The sequence below is a fragment of the Corvus kubaryi genome, unplaced genomic scaffold (assembly GCF_017639235.1).
Source record: "Corvus kubaryi isolate FWS band 111438036 unplaced genomic scaffold, C.kubaryi_AGA036_p1.0 37385, whole genome shotgun sequence".
Taxonomy (NCBI): domain Eukaryota; kingdom Metazoa; phylum Chordata; class Aves; order Passeriformes; family Corvidae; genus Corvus; species Corvus kubaryi.
This window is the reverse complement of record NW_024581127.1, coordinates 18,171,146-18,193,477: the sequence shown is the minus strand read 5'-3', so window position 1 is coordinate 18,193,477 and position 22,332 is coordinate 18,171,146. Positions and strand designations below refer to the sequence as shown.

At 37.9% G+C, this 22,332-nt stretch overlaps 1 protein-coding gene and 1 long non-coding RNA gene across 7 annotated transcripts in view; one reads left to right on the top strand and one right to left on the bottom strand.

Moving 5' to 3' along the window:
* OXR1 (oxidation resistance 1) overlaps positions 1-22,332 on the bottom strand; it is a 274,281-nt gene that overhangs the window by 81,436 nt on the left and 170,513 nt on the right. The gene's annotated exons all lie outside the window — the stretch shown is intronic.
* Positions 1,669-19,337, top strand: LOC121668341. Its single transcript, XR_006017348.1, has 4 exons — positions 1,669-1,747; positions 6,263-6,360; positions 17,041-17,273; positions 17,589-19,337. It is a non-coding gene; the product is annotated as an uncharacterized LOC121668341 (long non-coding RNA).

Here is a 22,332-nt window from a genome sequence, read left to right as displayed (position 1 = left end):
GCAACAGAAGAGTAGAAGTGGCTGGGAGAGTAGAAAGAGGGAGGGAGAAAGAGAGGAAGATTCATGCCAGCCTCTGTGTCTTCAGTGCCACTGTACATTAGCTCAAAATGAGAAGTCAAACTGTGGCACAAATAGAGATGCCTTCATATTGGTATTATACACAAACCCACGTTTGGTAGCTACAAAAATGTCTGCCAGAATATTTCTCCATTTATGATGTAATATTTAATAACACATTATGCTAATCTATTGCACAACCTGGTCTTGTTGCTAGATTTCCAAGTCCTAGATTATGCTAATCTATTGCACAACCTGGTCTTGTTGCTAGATTTCCAAGTCCTAGATTATGCTAATCTATTGCACAACCTGGTCTTGTTGCTAGATCTCAAAGTCCTAAGCCAGAGGGAGCAGGTAGAGCTGATTGAGCTGCATACTAAAAGAACTGATGGGGTAGAGGAGAGAGAGCGGGGATCCATTTTAGTAAAATAGAAAAGAACACAATGAGGAGAGAATATTATCGAGAACTGAACATACATATAAAAGTATTTCAAATGACAAAAAAAAGATAAAAACATAGCAAGTGGTAGTGGTATCACTTTAGACAGATTTGTTGCTTGTGAAAATAAGTGCAAATTGTAGCAACTAATCCAGCAAAATGCCAGCAGATGCTGTGCAACTTTCTTAGGGCTGGGCCAGTTCATGTGCCTGGTGTACAGGATATGGGCCTCTCGCAATACATCTTGCCAAATTCGTAGTGCTACCAAGCTGCAGGCACAAGTGCACCAGGCACTGACACAAACCCCTTATTCTATTTTGTGAGAGAAGAAGTTTGTACATGCTTTCCGAGGTGACTGTCCTGTTGTCAGTCATTTGGCAATTACTCAGCGTTCATTTGTATATAAACAACCTCTAGGCAAGTATGTAATTCTGGCAGCTTGAACCAAATGCCCCATTTAAGCTTCCTTAGTCATTCTGGAAGCACTGATTGTCATGTAATGCTATGAGGATGCTGCATGCTTTTGTTAAGTATTCTGAACTACCACCTCTGGTCAAGACAGTACCATTTATGTGGTTGCAAAACCCATAATTGGCAAACACATGAATTTGAATTAGAACATCTTAAAAGCCTAACGTCTTTCTTAATTTTTAATGAAACCTGTTTTTAGTAATGTAAAATAATGTTTTAGTTTTTAGTAATGTAAAATAGTTCAGGAATCATTTGGGTTTTTTTTTCCTTGTGAAAAAAAGGTAAACTCTTAAGACACAGAAAAACATACTGCAGTCTGTTTCCAATGCTGTTTCAGTAAAAATTAAACAGAATGCAGAATGCATGTACAGTCCCTGAAGGAGGGACCAGAAGTCAGGCATGCAGAACTCCCACATTCTCAGGCCTATTTCCCTAGGAACAAACTAATTTGAATGATGAAGTATGGAAGAACACAGTTCTAGAAGCAAAAAACATTTGCACAGTTCTGTTTCTGTGATTAAGAAGTTTCAAATTACTCCAAAGGGAAATTCATTGTCAGTATAAATTTGGGAGAAGTTGAAAAGAGATAACCAGTAGATGACACTAAGTAAATGGGTGTGTTTAAAGCAGGTTCTTCACAGAGAACTGTGGGTTAGGTGTGGCTGTTCATAAGGTTTCACAGTACCACATCCTCTTCAGATTAGACACTCAACAAGAAAGAAAGTCCCATCTGCATACTAGTTTCAGAAATGGCAAACCTGGAATTTCAGACTTCAGCAGGTAGGGACATAATTCTGATTCTACTAACCAGCTCCCTGTAAGATTGAAATGACATGGGGCCCAGTCTCTACCTTGACCACTGATGCTGTTCACTGTTCAGCAGAAAATGTCACACTGAAGGGACGAGACAGAATAATAATGGACAACAAGGGAATTTGGCAGTCCTTGATTCTGGACTGGGACTCTTCAAGTATAGGTTATTTTTTGTATGCAATTACTCTTGATATAACACTGAAAAAGACAGGAAGCCATAACACCATCTCTTTTAGGAGAGTTGTTTTCTCAGTAGAAAACTATATCAAACTCCTACTGTGTTACTATTTAAAATCTGGCTCAATAAATCTTTAATATCTTAAGGAGCTGTATAAAATAAAGGCACCACACCCAGATATGGGGTTTCTCCAGGAGAGAAATGAGGAGAACATTTGGACCTTGCCCACCTCAGCTTGCCCCTGCAACATATTTTAGCATCAAAAGATGCACTGCTCCTTAAGTTTAATTTCATAATAGCTAAGTACTGTAGCATTCACTGTGTGATTTTGTCTTCTTACCAAGAAGTTGAATACATAAATATTATGGTTTTGTTTGTTTGGTATCTAATCTAATCCAAGTGAGACTATTTATAATTAGGACAGCCCAACAAGTCCATTTCACCTTTGAGGACAAAGCAATTTTTGCTTTTCTAGCCAGATTTCAAAAATCTTCATACAATAATTTAAATTTAGATAGTAAAGATAGAAACACCATGCAAATAAAATGTACAATCAAATCTGAGACATTACTGTAACACATATATGAAAAATGTTAATTGATTCACAAGTGTTTTATATGGGCATACATAGCATAGTTACAGGAATGCATACTAAGCATATGAAACCCAGTAGAAGTGAATATGAATTGAGGGTATTTTACTCCACTTAACTTCATCTTGCAAAATAATTTTATCAGATTTCAAAAACATGCCACAATTTTTCGACACTTTTGGAAGTACCCAATTTCAGTTGCATATGGTCTGAATTTTCAGAGCTTCAGGTAAATAACAAGCTTTGTTGCCTGCAGTTACCCATCTTCTCTGCAAAATTATAAAATCATAGTCACTATCCAACTTGTATTTATGCTCTTCTTTTTCATAAAACAGTGAAAGAATTAGTGTTGGGGCCCTCCCCCTGCCATGTGGCCCTGGGAGAGGGGCCCTGAGGGCACAGACACGGGGTTTCCCTGCCCCTGCTCAGCCTCGTTCCCATTGGTTGTTGGTTTGTGTTCCCTGCGCGGGCAAGGACCCTTGGTCCCGTGACTGGAACAGTTCCTCGGCAGAGCTCCGGCCATGCGGCTGGAGAAATAAACATCTCTGAAACATCTATCAAGAACCGGTCCATAGATATTTCTTTCCACGGGCCTCCTTGTTTGATATGCATGTTGCAGTATCCGCACTGTAACAAATGGTAGAGAATTGCTGGCAAGACACCGATCCCTAAGGACAGAAAATTCATGAGTAAAAACCACACTAGATCTCTCTCTTCTCGCCTTGGTTTGGATATTCTCTCTGGACTATTACAAAAATGGATATTCTAAGGCTAAATATGTATTTTTCTTATTTTCTCAAAGTATACTTATGTTTGGATGTTGAAATGATCCATTCTACAACAGCATGTCAACATTTGTCAGTGTATCAGTGATAACAACATGGAAGTTTTCAAATATGGCCTTGAGAACACATGCATGTCAAATGGGGACTTTTCCATGTTTATGGCAGAACTTTACTCTCAGCTGTAATTACACAAGTCTTTATATAGAATACCTTATCAAATAATAATGAAATGACTTCCAGGTCTTCGGTTCATATTTATCTGGTCAATAGTGGCTTATTATAAACAGAACATTCTATTCTTTCAGGGAGTTGTATGAAATTGAGTTTGGACTCCAGGGGGTATGAATGCATGTTCATAGAGACATCCATGCAGTTTAAGGATGTTCACTAGTTATGGCCCTTGCTGAACAGAGTCAGTTTTCAGCAGACACATCTCCTTTTGTGTCATCGACTCGGACATTTTTTTTCTTTCACCATGTGTTTTGCAACTGAACGTGGAAAACAGTGACAGTACAATTGATGATTCCATAGTATTTACTAGCTAATCTCAACCTCCACAGAAGCATAAATTATGCAAATGATAAATAATTGCTTATGAAAGGTGCTCAGAAAATTGATTATTCATCAGATATTTGAATCTTAAGCAAACATTATTGACTTAATCCTTTTTTTTTTCCTTTTTGCAGTATAACTGTAACTATTTTTTCCTTAACACTCCCTAAATGCTTATCAAGTTGTTAATGCACTGTATTCCTGTAAGGAAGTTGCTCATACTTGCTCAGAAACAACAGATCCAGATTCCAATTCTGGTTCAAAATAAATAGAATGTCCCTCTGGTAGGATAGAGTTGGTAAAGTTCAGTCTGGTTCTCTACCATTTCTGAAGACTAAGCAATCATAACACAACTCAGGTTTCAAATGAAAGCATTGATTCAGAGCATTAACATGAAAAATGCTTTGTGATCAATATCTCTCCACCTCATGACCGGCTGTATTCCTCAGGTTTACAGGAAAAGCCACATACTTTAGAAATCTACAGTCCTTTTTGGGGGTTATACCATTAATAATCTTCATAGTAATATATATGTTAATATCATTATTAATTTTTAATAATGTCTTAAAAGTGATATAATGAACAGGTTCTGTCTCTTTGAAGAAATAATCAATTGCTTGTCACATACTCCCATTATATTTGGTTGGCACCAGATTGGTTTCCAGTTCAGAAAACATTATGGCTTTTAGTTATCGGTTATGTGTTTCCATTGCAACCTTTAGACCTGAAGATATCTAAGATACAGGATCTTTTCAATTCACCAGAACAAAATCATTCTTCTCAGACATCTGGAAAACACAGGCTTAAGAACAGTGATGAGCAGATACATAATGTCAGTTCTATGTAGAAATGCCATCTAAAGTACAGTGATATTTACTAGAGAAATGGGTCCAAAATAACATCAGAATTTATCATAAACCAGAATAAGGCTAATGGCAACAACTGATCCTTTTGGTTGCAAATTTTTTATTCTAATAAGAATTACTGATTTTCTATTTTACTTGCTCCTGCTTAGGCATTCTAGGATTAAAGATTAGTTAAAGACAGACTGAATTCTGTTCCAGTCTTTGCTACCTCTTTTTTTGTGGTCGTTTCCCTTAAGTGAAGTAAGTATATGAAAGCCTTTCGTACATACCTTTTCCTGAGCCACCTAAGTCTGTGCAGGACATTCCTGAAATTTTCTTTTGAATGAAAACCCAGAAATATGTTGATCTTACTAGGAGGAAGTTCTGCTTTTTCTTTCTTGTTAACTCTTGCTTCTTAAGGAACATCTGGTGTCTCTCCCCTCCCCCACTGGCACCACATCACAAGTGTATGCCTGATTCATTTGCTCCCATAATATCATGTAGAAAACTTGTGGATGGTTACTCACTCTGTTCTTTTGGGGATAATTACTACAATTTATCCTCAAAAATCAAATCCATTGCTTCTAGCTAGCTAAATCATTTGAAGGCTGTCCATTACTGTATTATCTCTGAATTAAGAAACTTTATCCTTTATACAGCAGTTTTTCCCCAAAGCTTTCATATCTTAGCTCTTACGTCTCTCCCACATTTTACTGTCTTATTACCGTCACAATTTTCCCTGAAATGATTTGAAATCTCGTGTTCAGCTGCATTTAGCTGCAAGGCTGTACACACCATTGAGAACCTATGCACATACACAGCTTTACGGATCCTACTTGCCTCTTATTAATTTCCTTCTCTTTGTTTAGGTGGGATCTTCTGTAGGCTTCATTTAAAATTACTAAAGGCATGTCTCACTGTTTTCCTTGTATTTCATCTGAGAATGAAATATTGTGAACATATATTGTCTACAAAATCCCAAAGGAACAGTTCTTTCCATAGGTAATTAATGGTTATCTGTCAAGGTTTTTTACACCAGTGCTTTAGGATCAAGACTCAGAATTTGTAAGTGATTTGACGGACAGTGGTTAAGAGTGAAGCACTAGTGACATGCTTTTAATCAAGGAAACAGGCTGTTGTATTTTTCAGAAGTCAAAAGTTTATTTCTTCCAACTATAGATACTAATATTAATGAATTATGCTATGTTGGAAATACATACAGCATACTAGTTTAGTCATGAACCTTAGAAAGGTCAGCAAACCTCAGTGAGAAGAGAAGGGATAAATAACTGTTGTCTAGCCTTGATCTATTTTTGTATTAAATACAAAGGAAAAATTCAGTTATTTGAATTGGAGCTTGCCTCGCAAGTTCCTACTAATCTGGTGTTGAAGTCCTGCCTTGGGTATGGGATCACTAAAGCAATTCTGAAAAAAACCAGCACCATAACCTTTTAATATTTTAGACTTATTATATATATCCCAGTAACTTTCCTTTTGTTTTGGGGCTTTTTTGGGGTTTTTTTTGCACAGAAAGCTTTAATGGACTCTGTGGTATTAAAGGACCTCTGGTATTACTCAAGACTTCATGAAGAAATTAAATTGTAATAATAAAGTTAGAAGACATCTGGGTAAGTGAAACAGCAAAGAATCAACAAATGTTTTAAGTCTTGGTTGGCAAATCTACAGTTTTTCTATAGGAGTCAATAATCATGTGGATAAGAATAATCTGTTGATAGCAGTGTACTTATATTTTCAGGAAGCTTTTTACAAAGTCCTGCAGCAAGGAAATGAAGCTGTTGTAGGATGAGATGGCTCATCATTTAATATGTACGTTTAATAATGTACAGTAAGCAAGAGGCCAGACTTCACAACAAAGGGAGGAGGATTCTCAATGCAGCCCAACAGAGATGCATGCTTTTGAACTTACTGCATTGTTAGGCTAAGTAGAGAATAAGAAGGTGATGGAGTTTGCTGAGGATATGAAATTATGTGGAAAAGTAAAATCTGCTGAAAAACGTAGAAAATTGTTTCATAATACAAAACATAAAGCAGCAAGCAAAATTCACTGTTGATAAATGCAGAGTAAAGACAAGTTTTCCTCTAAGTGCATAACTGTGTTTGTACATACAATGATGAGCAGCTTTACATGAGCTATCCAGTAGACATATATGAAAATGTCAGTCAACAGACATCAAAAAGGCAAAAATAAATGAATTATTAGAAAAAAATATAGTTACACTATTCATTAAATTCTTCAAATGAATATAGATTGTACTGTACTGAGGAAGGCAACAAAGGTGTTAAGCTGCTTCTTTCTAGGAAAGCAGAGAAAATAATAGAACGTAGCTAAGCAGAAAATAGATCAGAGAAAAACTATTCACATTTCTCGTGATAAGAGAAGCAGGGGCACCTAATGAAATTACTATGAAGATTTTTTAAAAAAGAGAACATTTTGTTGCACAACATAACTGAATCACAGAATTCATTACCACAGGATGTTGTGTATGGCAAAACTATGAATGGTTCAGAAAGTAATTAGAAAAAATCATAGAAAGTCCATCAAGACCCAAATAGCAAAAGAATGCAAATACAAACTCTGCTTTCTGGAAATCGCTATGCCACAGACTGCCTAAAGCTCAGAGGAAATATCAGCAAAATGTCCTTTCATACTTGACCTCTTCTGTATTCTTTCCCTAATTACCAGCTGCTGCTGGCTACTGTGGGAAATACGACACTAAGCTGGACCTGAGCAAAACATTACCCTCACCTCACCCTGCCCAGCCAGTCTGATGCAAGGCCATGATACCACCCTGTCCCCCTGCTCTGGAACCAGAAGTTCTCAGCAAGTGCTTTCCTTGGGTCACTTGCAGTCTGAAGGGAGTGACCTCTGCAGATGGAGGAAGCTCAGAAGATCAGGCCTGGGGTCTCAGGGAGATACAAGACACCTCAATCACTATCGATGTTGAAGCAGAGAGAGAGAAAAGCTATTATTTTGCTTTCATTTTTCTCTCTTTTTTAATCTCCTGAAGTGAATACAAGATGGTGTGGCTTTTCCACCTTAGTTGCCTTATCCAGAAAATTGGAAATCTCACCAAGTACCAGTGTTGATAATTTAGTTTAAAGAGAAGTCATAAAAATAAAGTGTTTCTGGAAAAGAATCCAAATAGACTATCAGAACATTTTCAGATGTCTAAGTCTTTAGGGCTCTGATGTTGTGCTCTACACAGGCAAACAAATGTGAAAAAAAAGAAAGCACTGAAGGACAACCGGGAGATTCTGCCAAACATCCTGGGTATATTATATTATAGTGGCTGTAGGCTGCCCTGAGAAGCCAACTGGGATCCTGGAAGGGCAGGGAGTGCGTCCTACATCAGGTTTAGGTTTAGCACACAAATATCCCTCTGTGCTGGCACAGCTGCACGGCCAGGCTTGCTGGCAGGCAGGGAGAGGAGGCTGCTCGTGCCCTGACTCCACAGATGCTGCTGTGGGCTCTGTAATACAAACAGTTGGCACAGGAGTTTCATAGCACTGATCCTCAATGTGCAGACACAGGATAAGGGATTCTTTGGTTTTCAAAAATTAAATCTATTCCTCAGAATTCAAGGCTTTTAGGAAAAGTGATTGTATTTTAGGGATTTTTTTGAAATCCAAAATAACATTTTACTGTCATGCAAAGTTATTGTCAGGAATGTAAAATCTGTTACAATTAAGAGGTGAAGTGCCTGCAGAAGAAAGGGGTACTGAGAAAAGCCTGTAACCCAGTATGTATATTTCATTTTTAAAAAATCAACCTGGAAACAGTTTATCATCAAGTATAATGGTCTATATATGACTTATGAAACAGAATGATACTTTACCAAAAGAAAGCAGCAATACCCGAGATTTATTTGCCAAAGTCTTACAATGTGTCAAAGTCATTCCTCCAATAAGGTACAAAACTCCTACTTGAAAAAGGTGCAAGACTGAGCTAAAATAATTGGGATGGTTTTCTTACTATCGATGCACAGCACAAAGCACTGGGAGCTGTTACTTTGCTTTCTTTAACAAAGTACAGAGACTTTAAGTGTGACCACAATTTTTTCCTCAAAATTGTGTTCCGTGCCCAAATGAAGAGGAACCTGAGGACTGTGCCAAGGAGCTATGATCACTTGTGATTTAAACTTTCAACACTCAGGTGTTCTGACAGCTCAAGCACTTTGATAAATTGCCCAGGAACTATCATTTACTTCCTACAAGTTTGAATCAACTACCAGCTGTATCACCTGGTAAAAAGCTACCTTTTACCTTACCTCTCTTGATGCTACTACATTTCTGCCTTATTGCTGATGGGACAGTATGGGATAACATGGAGAGTGCTGGCTGCTTTTTTAGAGCATCTTTCTAATAGTTCAGTAGTGCAATCAGAGTAACAGCACAAAATTGGCTCTTGCACATCCTACAGGAGACCAGAGGAACCAGATATTGAACTACCAGCATTAGTAAAGTATTTTAATAAATACCATCATTGTTGTGACTATCAACATTTTTAGGAAAAGTGAAGGGAGGCAGACAATTTGGATATGTTTGGCATTGAGATTGTACTCAGCTCAATAAAATACACAGATATAAAACAAGATAGTGACCCAAATACTTCATCATTTAAACAGATTTCTGCAAATTGAAGTCATGGCTTCCTGATGCTGAAATCCTTTTTGATTAAATGATTTTGCTCCAAAGGTGAATGCAGACATCACAGGTGTGAATTAGTAGATGCATAATGTCCACCCAACTACAAATATTGTACATTCTTAGTATCCTCCATGCTTCCCATGTCCTCTGGATTAAGAATATTCTACATGATTATTCTGTTTTGTATAGAATTATTTGACCATTGGACTTCATTTACATTTTTAAAAAGGAATTTTATTTTCATGTTTTTATGAAATTCAACTGTCAGAAGCCTTAATAAGTAAATATGCACCACTTGTTTTCATATGATGGTCATTTTCAAGTTACATGAAATGAGCAATTTTTAAATTAAGGTATTCCTCTCTAAAAAATTCTTTTAGACTCAGTACCATAAGGTTTCTAGGCTTTTTACTATGTAATTTGTATTCAGCCTTCTCTGCATAAGGACATCAAACTAAACACCATTTCTGGCATTAAATATTTTATTTCAAGCAATAATTCTTTTAGAAGAAGATGTATTTTGTTTTGTAATTCACAGAAAAACAGTAATCTTTCAAATGAGACATATAGTAAGTTTTAAACTGAATAGTATTGGCCTTTCTTTAATTTCTGTGAAGACTAATTTTTGCCTTTATATTTTGAAGCTAGCAGGTAGAAAACATGATAAAGTCTCATTTTGTATGTTGTCTTACGCATGCACTGTTTACTTATGCGATCAAAAATGTTGAGGTCAATTAGATCTTTGAGGCAGCACATAAAAGTTCACTATTTCTCAATAGTCTTAACATGCAATATTACTTTTAAGAGGCGTGATGACAAGGGAGCATGACCTAGCTACAGCATTCACTTTCCAAAGTTACTCACACTGGATGACACAAGGACTTGCTTGTACCATAAACATTCCCCACCCCTCCTACATGGATTGCATGTAAGCCTGCAAAACAAGCTTCTACGTGCTGCAGGGCCTTGGAGGGATGGTTTGGCAGACTTTTAGTTCGTGAAATAGAAAAGGGGAGTAAGCCTCTAGTGGTGACATAAATAGGGATTTCAGGAGCACTGTAATGATTTGCGTTCATCATAACGAAGTGCTACCTGTGACACATTATGACCAAATGGTCTGGATGTAGAAGCTGTGTTTCCATTTTGTAAATTGGTCTGAATTAGGGTAATGATGTCTCAGTCAACGAACCAGCATCACTGGGTGGTTAGTCTAAGCAATATTCTGTCCTGGGAAACACGGTGTATCACGCGTTTGATATCCACAGCAGTGTTCTGACTGTTTAAATGCTTTTCCATTTCATTTTATAACAAAAACTTTCTTCAAGTATCAGCATTATTACCCTGAAGAAAAAGAATTAGGAATAAATTGTGCAGCTTGCACAATCACACAAGGCTTTTGAAAGAGGTAATTAGACTTTTGAGGGCAGATTGCCATAGCATATTGCAGATAGGAAAATCTTGCTAAATTTTGTGGTCTGCCATGCCTCTTGCATTTCACAAAGGCATATTGCATCATTTGAGGGTAAAAAGGTCTTATAAATATTAAAAAGCAGAGGAGCTATGGTTTGTTTTATTTTTAAGCAATATTGTCCTTTCCTCCCCCAAAATTAATTTTTCCCTTTTCTTAACAAAAACTTTCATACAGTCAGATGTTAGTACCACTACATTCTGACACTGCCCTTTAAATAAACAGCTCTTCTAACACTTTTTTAGACTTGGTGTCAAACAGAATCTTGTGGAAATTCTAAGCCAATGAAAGCATAACCACTCTGGCCAGTCAGCCCTGCTGTGACACAAAACACACTTCATAAAATATATTTTATTGCCATCTACATATGTAATGCAGAGTTGTATTTCTTTAATAACAGGATCTTCAGACTGATCTCCAGTGTCTGGAAGTGCTTTGTTTGTAATATCTTTGCCTTTTGTTTCCCAGAACTCATTCTTCAAGGAGAAAATACAAATATTGGTCTAAGGTTAAGTGCAAATAGATCCATAGGGATGATCTCCAAGCCATTTTCAGATGACAGTCTTCTTACTTCCTTTCGTATTGAAAGATGTGTGATCTCACCCAAACATACTTGAGATACTTCACATTTACTCCCTGTTACAGGTCATAATAATGTTTTTAGGAGGGAAAAAAAAAAGTGAATTTCAATGAGCTGTTATCAGTAAGTTCAATAGATTCTCCTTCCATTAGTTAGCAGGTGAATGATCCTGTGAGCCACTTCATTACTTACAGCAAAGTAGAAAGCAATTGATTCTGTTGTACTTCAGTAACTTATATTCCTCAGATGTCCCTTTTTCTTTTTCCTCTTTCATGGTTTTACTTACATAAAATACAGGAAGTGTTTTAACTAATGCCGTTGTACATCTCTAAATTAAGTTTTCAGGTGCTCAGTGGGTTGGTTCTGTAACGAAAGTATGGTGCACTCAGTGAAAAGAGGGCATTGCACAAGTTGAGACTGAGCTCTTGAAGTTCTAGGGAGAACATACTTGGTTTCTCTAATGACTGATCAAAATAGCACAGCAAGGAGAAAGCAGAAAACTAGAAGTGACAAAGTATTTTCATGTATGATAAGAAACAAACTGTGGATTGCCTATTTGGAAATCTTATTCTTTGCATAACCACTAGACAAAGTATTTGAAAGAAAGTGTACAAACAATCCCCTCAAAAAATATTACCTTTCAAAATATGGCTGTCAATTAAAACAGCATTATTAGAAAACAGTAATAAACTGCCTGACTCACCCATTGTTCTCAAGGACATATTATGCTAGCTGTTAAGAATGAAGTACAGGTGTTTTTCAGAATTACAGTGCTAAATGCTTCACATAATTTTATATGCTTCATATAGTTTCATTTATAGTTTTACACAGCTGATGATATAGAGAGACACTAAAGTGCCTGAAGCTGCATTGAGGGGACACCAAATTGTGTATTAGCTTAGTATCAAACAGCATCTTTAGAGACTTTTTTTCTTAAGCACTTGGTCTCACTTGATTCCTTTTACTATCAAGGACTGTGTACTGGACCCTTCAGTGTGGATATTGGGAGGAAGAAGCTAAGAACTGTTCCACTCACAAGAAGTGAAGTCCAGTGGCCTTTCATTTTAATGTTAAGAAGGTTTGACAAAGGGTGTGAACATTTAAGGCTGTATCTTCCATTACAACCCACAGCTATTGTTCTGCAGAACAAAATTTACAAGTGAAGAAAGCAGTTATTTACCACATCTGATATGATTTTCCAAAGAAAGGGCACAGTATCATCACATCATTTTCCAAAGAAAGGACACAGTACCATGATTCACATACCCTGAATGAATTCCTTATATGTACAGGAACAAATCTTGTGTTACTGACCTCTAAGAAGGTACAATCTCTGGGGCCAGCTTTACAAATCATATCCTGGAACAGGGCAGTCTCATGCAGGAATATCACATCAATACAGAAGTATTTGATGGCACTGGTATAACAGCTTAACTCCAAGGCACATGAATCTAGTCAATGAGCACAGTCAAAACCAAAAAGGATGCTCTGAGCCAGTTTCTTCTGGCTACTTGGGTCATACTCTTAACTCAGCTTTGTTTCTGGGTCAAGAAGGCGGTCAGTTGAAGAGCACAGAGTGAGATGGAAAGCACTGAGTGGGGCTCAATGAGATTTTATGGCAGAACTCCTATGGTGCTGCTGCACGTCCTGAACTTTGCTTCTCTTATTCCACTCCAAGATCTTATTTCCAAATGTTTATAAACTGGCTAGTACCCTGGGCAGCAGAGGGTTAATCAAGAGAAAAGTGAGAGGGAAACATTCTCTACTTCTAAATTGTCTTCAGAGCTAACCCAGCATGTAGTAGAAGAATTAAAGAAAGCATTTGACCAAGATTTGTTCATGCCAGACACACCTTTTCTTGCCTTCTCACATAATGTAGAAATGTGTGCCTCCCTGAGGACATTCTGCAGAGTTTGAGATGTAATGTCTTGACAGTGGAAAAGTACAAGTCTAAATATAGTACATTTTGTCAAACTTTGTTTAAAAGAATATTCCAATAGATATCTGTTCAAAAATGCACCTTGCTATTGGTTGCTATGCAAAACCCTCTATTAGTAGGGAATCTGCAAGACAATGATACCAGTATGAGGCCCTGTAAGTGACTGATTGTTTTGGCAAGTATTCAGGCCACACAATGGACTTTGGCTTCTCAGTCATATCTGTCATTGTCTGGAGTGAAGGAGGTCTTACTATTTTGTTTCTTCCTTTTTGTTTACTCACTGGTTCTTCTTCTCTGGTACATAAGAAACTGTGTCCTTAAAAGGCACAAAAAGTACAGTTAGTTACTTCATTTCCAGAACATTTCTTTCCATGATGGATTCTAACCCACAGCTCAAAAATCTCCACTTGCACAGAACTAAGAAAACCTAGCAGTGAGCAGGCCAAAAGAAGGAGACTATAACAAGTCTTTGAGACATGGAAATTCAGTATCTGAAAATCCACACAGCACTGAAATCACAGATATCAGAGTTAGAGTTTTAAGGGGAAAGAAGGTAGAACTAGTAAAAAGACCACTTTGTCTAGCAGTCTAGGCTTCCATCATTAGAGTTCCCTCATTATACAAAAAATTTCATAATACCACACATTTCATACTGTCAGAAGTATTGGAGGCACAGGCACTGTTAACTGGAAGAGAAGGGAAGAAGCATATTCATGCAATTTTTATTGCTCTCCTTAAAGCTTTTCCTTAGTGCTAGTGAAGGATTCACAGGAGGCATTTGTCCTCTCCACTTCTTTTTTTGATGGAATCCTTGATCAGGAGCGGGTGACCTCCAGGAAACAGCATGCAGGGGGTAACAAGCAGGTCAGGATCTCCTCATGAATAACACTACTTCTGTGGGAAGCCTAAGAAATGTGATTCTTCACACTTTACTGAAGATTGAGATCCAACCTTTCACTCCTCTGTGACCACATGCATATATTCTGCCTCATCTGAATACCTAGAAAATGCTTTATTTTTCCCCTCTCTGTTTTCTGATTTACTTCTAAAGCTACCTATTCCTTGCAGTAGGTTTTTGCTCACATTGTATAAACAGCTCTTCAGGCACTGCTGTGATACAGTGCATGCCTACTGGAATGAGAATGACAAGAAAACAAAAATTATGAAGGCACAAGAAAAAATCTCAGCAGTGATGAGACAACACATGGTGCATCTTGCAGCACCCCAAGTTAGAAGATGAGATTTTAGATTTCAAAAATGTTTTGAAGCAGAAATTATGTTTTCTGCACACTCTGATGACTGCAATTCTTTCTACTACTTTTCTTTGCAGCAGTGAAACGGTGCTGGAAGATACAGCTCCAATTTCCATGTAGGAAACAATGTGGTGGGGGGAAACCCTCCTCCTACCAGCACTTGTTAACAACAGGTGAAGACCCAGCAGGACACAGAAACTGAGCTGATTTTTTCAGCTCTTTCCCCCCCTGCTCCCAAGCCAAGAAATGCCTAGGTAGCCCCTGATCTGGCCCCTGGCACAAGACTGTAATTTTCCTGCTGAGGAAGCACAAACATTTCAGTGTTCCCCATTCCTCTTTGGGAACTTCTGAGCTGGCACTGTGACAAACTCACTGACCTCTGTGGAGGGACTCACAGCCTCCACTGACATGGGTTATGAGAAACTGATGTCACACGTGGCAACAACAATGGCACAACCTGAAAAGAAATTCACAAATGCTCGTACAGAACTTAGTACATAATGTAACTGAGCAAAGCTGCAAGTCATTCCATGGCTCAGGCTCTCTCAGTGTCAACTGTGAAGACTCATTTATATTTCAGGGTCATCTTCAAGTTTTAGTCTATCTTTGACATCAAACTTAAACTGCCTTTTCTTGGGGAACTCTTCAACCTACAGGCAGTACAGCTCTGGAGGATGGGACAGGATTGGAAAAAATTGCCTGTATAAAAAACCATTTAGATAAATCTCTCCAGTATCCAAAAACATATATGATCATTCCTGTGAAAGAAGAACTGGAGATTTGCAAAGGATTCGGGGTGTTCTAGGTATTTGTCCACTGAGTAATTTCCATATATGGGAATCTTCCCTTGGAGCCACACTGGAGACAGACCTTGCTCTAAATGCAAATTGAGGAAGCCCTCAGGAAGAACTGTCCAGAATTTTGTATTTCCAAGGAGTTTATACACTCAGCTCCCCTTTTGTAACTGACCTTCTAGAGGAATTTTTTTTAATGAACAAAATGTCCATTTATTTATTAGACCAAAAGGTGTTCTCTTTAAAAGTGCCAACCATGTATTATAGCCTCCAGAAGAGACATTCTTTCATCCCCTCAAAAATTGATTGGTAAAGATAAGAGCCTCCAGAATGCAAGGCCTGTGGAATACAGTGGCCAATAGCCATGCTGAGATATGTTTAGAGAAGTCTTCTGTCACATCAAGTCCCAGCTGGGGCACAGATGCTGTGCCCCTCCAGCTGGGAAGGGTGGGAATCACAAGCACAGCTACAAGCTTCTTTTAGCTATTAGCATGAAATCTTAAGTAATTTCTTAGAAATCCCTAGAACTCTAAGCTACTGTGTAGAGATTGTCACTCCCTGGCTTTCAGAAGGCCTGCATGAGCTGTCTGTCCCAAAATCATAGAATTACGGGATCACAGTATGGTTTAGGCTGAAATAGACCTTTAAGATCATCAAGTCCAACTGTTAACCCAGTACTGCCAAATCCACCACTAAACCATGTCCCCAGGTGCCACATCTATGTGTCTTTTAAATACCTCCAGGGACGGTGACTCCGACACTTCCCTCGGCAGCCTGGTCCAATGCTTGACAACCCTTTCAGTGAAGAAATTTTTTCAAATATCCATTTTAAACCTCCTGTGGTGCAACTTGAGGCCACAACCTCCTTTCAGGTTGTTGTAGAGAGCAATAAGATCTCCCCAGAGCCTCCTTTCCTCCAGGCTAAACAACCCCAGCTCCCTCAGCCGCTCCCTTATAAGACTTGTGTTCCAATCCCTTTACCTCCAGTTTGTACCCTCTCTGTTGTGTTGTATTTCCAGCAGACATCTGGTAAGTTGAAGTCCCCCATGACAACAAGGAAAAGCAAATATGAGACTGTTTATAGAATATTTTGTTTGGCTCTTTATCCTGCTTGGGACGGCTAAAGCAGACTCCCACCATGGTAACTGCCTTGTTGGCCTTCCCCTTGATTCTTACCCAGAAACACTCAACCCTATCCTCATCATCATTAAGCTCTACACAATCAAAACTCTCCTAACATAGAGGGCTACCCCACTGCCTCCCTGTCCTTGCCTCTCCCTTCTGAGGAATTTATCAATTCCAATCCATTGAAGCATTCCAGTTGTGTGACTCATCCCACAATGTTTCCATGATGGCATGAATGAGGGTAAAACATGAAGACTGTATATAAGGCAGCATTCTACACACACCAAAAAACCCCAACCGACCACAGGTTGTAAAGCAGAAGTTATATATTTGTTCTCCACTTGGCTTTAAGGTAGCAATTACTTATCCAAGTGTAAGTGTATTCTAAAGACATAATGTTCTTATTTACTAAGCTTCTGAAAGAGTGCTCTGTAATTTCCTTAGTAATGGGTGCAGATAAATATTCCTGACAAACTTGCAGGAGCTGAAGATCATCTCTGACTCAACTTGGATGCACTGGTCTGAACCCTAAAAATTCTGGTTTCACTTTGTTCCTGTTGAAACTCTTGGTCTACCAGAGGTGGATCCTTCGTGAAAGACACAGCACTGAGAACTTCAGAGTCTTCCAAGTTGCATCTCCTGACAATTACCATCCTGCATAAAGAAACTACCATCACAAGCTGTATCTGCTATGTTCTTCCAAAAATTTTGTCAGTAAGTAAAGATTTAAACTGTCAGAAGAGCTTTTGACAAGAGTAGTGACTTCTCTCTGCTTTCCTCCAGTCCCTTTTACCTTCTAGAGAGAGAGAGACTCTTCAGTGCAGTACAAATTTGCTGGTGGCACTTTTGATGTTACTTCCCTTAAATTTTTGCCCTGCACCTATAGGAGCTGTGGTCCCTCTTGATCAATTAGGATCTTATATAAAAGCAATAAGTAACCTTTTTGATAACTTTTCAACTCTTGAATTTGAGTTAGTGTTGAAGGAGAAGACTGTATTTGTTTTAAATTGCTTCTCCTTTTTATTACAGGTGAGCTAAAGATATCTGAATTGTTTTCCTATAACAAATGATGCAGTGCAACAGAACCTATACTCAAGCAGTAAGAGTAGCCTAACTGTGATGCTCATGTAACTATGTGCTGATGGCGACTTCTGAGTGCTCTGGATGCAAGCTGTAAGTTTTGACTGAAAACTTTTTGTGCACACAATATTAATGCTGAAAGAAATGCCCATCAGGACGAAGTCAGTTTAAGCAAAGCACATTTTAAATTCATAAGGGAGCCAGACGTTGGAGCCATTTGAAAATCCAAGCCAAAAGCTGCCAGCAGTGGAGGAATGCATGAGAATCCCTCAGCACTAAGGTGAGCAGTAGTTTGCTATCAGACTCAGCCCCAGATTTCCCTCATCAGACTTTTGCCAGTATGCAGATTTTGTACATTATCTTGGTCTGTGTACTGCAAATCTACATTTCAGCTTCACAGATGGTAGGTTTGGTCTTCTGGATGGAAATATTACAACTTGTCTTGGAAATTTTAGATCTGGGCTTCCTTTCAAGAGAATCTCTAGTGTATGTTCCAGCAAATGCATCTATTTCATTAACTAGCCAAGCCTACAATATTAAAACTCAACTCCAATCTTCCCTCTGTGGCAGAATGTGGCACTGTTGACATTCTGATCAAATCCAAATGTCCTAGGGTTATAAAATGCAAACCATAAGAATAGTGACTTGTAATAATAAATCTGTATAGAGGTGAGGAATTCAAAGCCACAAATATGACTTTTCTAGTTATGTACTAAAATGAAACTACATTTTATGGGGAGATAATATGTTTGCAGCTAGTTGTGAAGTTTCCAGTAGCAATGCAATCCTTAAGTCATATTTACAAAACTGACATCCTCATTCTTGGTGATTCAGTAGATTACAAAAGTTTTTCTTAAAACAAGGTATTTCAATAAACCCTAAGATATATTTTAATCCTTTGAAGGTAAATTGAGTAATTCCTCCATGAAAAAGTACTACCTTGACATGGAGAGGAATGAGGAAAAGACAATTCTAGTTGAAACTATGTTAGAACACTGGACCTGTCTGAATGTATATAATTATTTTTCTTGCTCTTGCTGTTTTATTGAGGAAAAGAGTTTCAAGTTAATACTTCCATACAGTTAGGGTTTCACATTTGATAATGCTGTCATTGCTAAAAATTCTTTCTGATAGACAGCACCAAGATCACTCTTTAACCTGCTGCCAGATGCCCTGGATGAAGGGGGTCGGAACTTTAAAGGTCCCCTCCAACCCAAACTATTCTATGGTTCTATCACTCTAAGACTAAGACTAATCTGTTACAGACTAGCCTAGACTGGAAATGTCCAGTAAATATAATGTGCACAGATATCACAATAATTTTAACAGAAAATTGCACATGCTGGAATGGAACTAAATAATGAAACATATGAAGTACATAAAAGTTGTTTAGGGAACAAAATAAACATTTCCTTATAGCAAAGGAGGAAAAAAATTTAAGAGAAATGTTACTTGCATTGCTGCTTGTAATAAAAAAATTCAAATAATCCTTCAATGCTTTGTTAAGATCTTCTTTCACATTTCAGGTATCACTTATAACTGAAAATTACAATAATTTATGGTGACATTTTACATTCATATGTATTCATATTTTAATCTTTTTTTCCCTATAGCAGATTGTTTCTAATTATAATAATAAATTTTTTGAGCACTAAACTGTTTTGCTAATCTTTTGTAATATATAGTATTCTGGAAATAATTATTTCCACTTCTCACTTTTTCTTTCTTTTTTTAATTCATAGCTGCACAGGTTTATATAGCAAATAAAATTTCTGTATAAACCTCTGAAATACCAGAATTGTTCCCAAAACAGTTCAGTGCAGTCCCAAAGCAACCTACAGTTATCATAATTACTTTTATAGAAATTAAGTGTGGTTGGACACTTTGCAAAAATAGGGTTTAATTCTAAATCACATCTACAGTCAGTTGAATCTCTGCTGTTCTAAGGCTGGTTCCTCAAAGCTCCAGTCCACAGTAATCACATCACTACCCTGAAGTATGCCAGTTGAGAATGTCCCTAAAATGCCAGCCACCATCTGGGAACAGCTAAAGCACAGTAGCTACTGCTCTGATCCTTTCTGTTCCTCCAGTATTCTTCAAGCAAAGAAGCCAAAACAAAACAAACAACATCAAAAAACTACCTCAATGACATTATTTAATTTACGAGTATCTGTCTGCATTTTGTCTAGCTTTGTAAACTGTCTTTTGCTGTTTTGTTTGTCTCCAAGTTATCCCCAGCTTTCCCATTCTGACCTCTTTCATGGCTACATCTTCACCCACATGCCCAGATCCTGGGCATTCACATGATGCATAAGCTTGAGTGCACTTGGAAGTGCTAGAAGAAAGTTTTAACAGGGATAAGAGAGTCACTAAGACCTCAGGACTACTGATTCTCTGCAGCACTCTGCATTGGATACTCACTGGCACCTTAGGATAAAAAATTGGCATGGGAGTGCCTTAGGTCACTCCCATGTAGTGACCCCACAAAGTACCACAACCCACCCTGTGCTCCCTCAGGGCTCACAAACCTTCATGTGTAGGAGGGTTCTTGGGAAAAAAATGAAATAGCCTGAACTTTTCACCTTGAGTCAGTTTTGGCTCAGGTAGTTTCTCACTGTATGCAGCACAGACAAATGACGGTTTCCTCAGTTAGCACTGGACTATCTCAAAATAATCAAAAAAGCCAGCCCTAGCAGAGCCTGGGTTAGAGCTGGGACAGAGGCTGTTCACTGGACATACACACTTGGCAAGGCTGGGGCCAGGGGCCTCTGAACTGTCCATTAAAGAGCTCCTCTTACTGCTTTTTGTCCCATCCTTTCAATCTTCATTTGGAGGCTGATGGAAAAATACAGAGTATGGTTTTCTTTGCATGGCTCCATTGCTACTCACAGGAGCAAATATTGTTGCCAGAAGCATGCAGTTTCTTTGGGGGAAAGGTGGGTGTTTTGTAGAGGACAAGAAGCTGATCTTGATATTGGTGATGAATCACATACAAAACAGGAAATCACATATAAAGTGGGCTTGAAAACAAGAAAATGTTTCCTTTACTGCAAGATTCACCAAGTGGGCTCAAGGTACTTGGAAAGAGATCTCAACAGGTCTTCAGAATACATGGCCTGAACAAGAGACTGGTTAGTTGAATGAGAGATTTATAGGAACTTTGGTTTTCTCGATGTGTATTTCCACTGTTCATACTAAATTGTGGCACATTAATGTACATAGATGTGGTTAATCTCAGACAAAGCATCATCTAGAAAGGCAGGGTATATCCAGCAAAGTCAATTAAAAAATAAGTCCCAAAAAAAGAGAGAATAGTCTTACTTTGCAGCTCTGCTCTGTGTTCCAGCAAACATCATATGCTTTGGGGTTTGAAAGTATTGATTGACGATTATATCAGATCTAATTAATCTAGCACATTTAAATGGACTTCTTTTGCAGGTACATACTATATTTATTCATGTTTTGCTATTCCTAATTTCATTCTTGTCATCTGGTTTTCATGTCTGATACATGTAGGAAATAACGAGAGGTTTGAAAAACTAAGAAACGAAGTCATTACAAACGTATTTCCTGTTTGCATGCCCTGTGCAAAGGAGCCTATTCTCCCCAAATATAGGTGCCTATGGAACTGAAATCATAAAAGTCAACCTCTTCAAGGAAAGTGAATTTACAAGAAATGCTCCTTTGAATACTCCTTTGATGGAGTTCACATTTCAGAAAAGCTTCTACAGTCAGTGGGGTTTTAATATCCCAGCACATCAGTCTGCAGTGAACTCCAAGCATATGGGCCATGGGGCTGAAGCTAAAGCAGCATCGTGGTCTGCACCATCACAATGCCATGAACGAGGAAAGATGGCAAATTATGCGCACAAAATAATGTATTATATTCATTCCCTCTCCTCACAGCTGAGTAATTTCCACAAGCATCATGCAATAGGTCTGGTTGCTCTAGCCACAGGCAGTACATGTCCTGCCCACACCTTCCTGCACCAGACACATAAGTGAATCAAATACAAGTTCATTAATCAGCACTGATTCCTTCTCCACAGTTTTGACAAACTTCTGAGAACTACTAATCAGAAAACAGCTTTTCATTTTCACAGCAAGGTCAAAGTTCCACATTTTATTTAATCATACAACCTAAATAAATTCACCAGAACATTTCTACATAAGGTTGTGAATGCACATACACAGATCTGCAACCAAAATAATGGAGTTGGCTTTGTATTATCCCAGTTGAAGTTAGTGAGACATTTACCTAACTGTACATTTCAAAGAAAAATAAAAGGCATTTTTCTGACATGATAAATTTAAATTATTGGGGTTTTGTATTTCTAGGAATTAGAACTTTCATATCCATTTTTAAAATCACATGAAGGAATATATGTTTTGGAATTCATAAACTATTTCACTTTACAGCAAAGTTAGTGTTCCTTTCTATGAGAACCAAGGTAAAAATAAATTTTCTTCTCCATATACACAGAGTTATTGCTAAAGAATTCATTTTGTATCTTTGAAATGCAACAAATGCTGGGCCAGATGAAAAATAAAAAGAAAATGAGAATTGAGTTATCAGTAGTAAACTGATGTCCTGTTTTCTCTAGCAATCAAAAAGCTGTGTGATAATAAATCCATCACAGTGTTGCTTGATCTTTATTAACAGACCTTTAAAATTGTTGTCAGCTGACTCCTT